The sequence below is a fragment of the Arachis duranensis genome, chromosome 10 (genome assembly GCF_000817695.3).
Source record: "Arachis duranensis cultivar V14167 chromosome 10, aradu.V14167.gnm2.J7QH, whole genome shotgun sequence".
Lineage (NCBI taxonomy): Eukaryota > Viridiplantae > Streptophyta > Magnoliopsida > Fabales > Fabaceae > Arachis > Arachis duranensis.
In genome coordinates this window covers 27,242,850-27,244,446 of record NC_029781.3, presented here as the reverse complement: position 1 = coordinate 27,244,446, position 1,597 = coordinate 27,242,850, and the positions used below count along the sequence as shown (strand labels likewise).

The 1,597-nt window shown below is 39.7% G+C and overlaps 1 non-coding gene across 1 annotated transcript; it reads left to right on the top strand.

Moving 5' to 3' along the window:
- The first annotated feature begins 413 nt into the window (after positions 1-413).
- LOC127743508 (small nucleolar RNA R71) lies at positions 414-521 on the top strand. Its single transcript, XR_008004898.1, has one exon. It is a non-coding gene; the product is annotated as a small nucleolar RNA R71 (small nucleolar RNA).
- The last annotated feature ends 1,076 nt before the right edge of the window (positions 522-1,597 follow it).

The window sequence follows — 1,597 nt, the reverse complement described above, 5'->3', positions numbered from 1 at the left end:
GAGCTGCGGGCATTCATCAGTGTAATGGCTGTAATCAGCACAAATTCCGCAAATTCTTTGTGGAACTAGTTGTTGGTTTTGCTGCGGTTGAGTTTGCTGAGCTTGTTGATTTAACCGCATTTGCTTCAGCAGGTTGGTCATTTCACAGATGCTTCGATTTAGAGCAGCAGTCTCTATGCCAGAAGATACTTTTGCAACACAGTCTATATGCTAGAAGATACTTCTGCAACGGCCCTTGAACGACCTTGCTTCTGTCTGTGGTTCTGAGTAGATTCAGCTAAATCACTGATCAATTGCCAAGTTTCATCAGTGGTCTTGTACTTCTTCATAGACCCATTGCTGGCACTTTCCAATGTGGTCTTATCTTGGGGTCTCATACCTTGTGTGACATAGCTGAGTAGCATGATCTTGTCAATCATGTGGTGGGGGCATGCTTCCAGAAGATTATTGAAGCGCTCCCAGTATTCAAAGAGAGTCTCATTGTCATCCTGAACAATTGTAGAGATATCCTTCCTCAGTTTATCAGTAACTTCAGATGGGAAGAATTTCTCCAGGAACTCCTTTCTGAGTGTATCCCAGTTGGATACGTTTGCTAGAGGTTGAGTGCAGTACCACTATCTTGCTTTTTCCTCAAGAGAGAACGGAAAAACTTTCAGCAGAATTGAAGTTTCATCAGCGCCATCACGCCTGACAGTAGAACAGGCTGCCTGAAAATCTCTCAAGTGCTTGATAGGCTCTTGAGCAGGTAGGCCATGAAATTTCGGCATCAAATTTAGCAGTGCGGTCTTTATTTCAAAATCCGTAGCTACCGTTGGATGATGCGCTTGAAACGGTTGCAGTGTAAAATCAGGAGCTCCTTCCTCCTGAATGGTAATTCTTTTAGCTGCCATGTTTTCTGCACGTAAAACAACCAAATCAGTAGAATGGGGGCTGGTTTCTTCCTCAGATTCACTTTCAGATCCGCCCTCAGAGCGGACTAACCTACACTGTTCTCGCCTTATTCGTGAAATTGTTCTTTCAATTTCAGGATTGAATATTAGCAAGCACGGATCAGGAAGTGAACGTGTCATTTGACAGAAGAAACACGCAGCTCATAGTAGCAAAATTAAAGAAAATGCAAATAAATAAATTCTAATTAATAAAATAAGCACTCTATTGCAACTCCCCGGCAACGGCGCCAAAAATTGATGGAGTGTAGAAGCTGGTGAATTAAAAATTTATTAAAATAGTTACGTTGCAAGTATAGTTCTTAACTCACCGAAAATCTGCCTATCAATTTAGAAATATGTCACTGAAAGTTTAAATTAAAATTACTGGGAGTTTTAAGTCCCAGGTCGTCTCCCAACGAGTTGCAGAAAAATATGCTGTTTTATTAATCAGATATTCCAAAAAGAGTTGAGCTAAGTAAATTGGAATTTAAATTGAGGAATTTTAAATAATAAAAATAAGAGGCCTTGACTAGGAATTGATTGGTTAGAATCTCTATCATTGATGGTGTGATTGTAAGATTAATTTATAATTAATAGTTGTTCTGTTTGGTTATCCCTTACTAGGTAAGAGAAAGTCAAACAAGTGGAAATGCCAGATCTGTTCACAA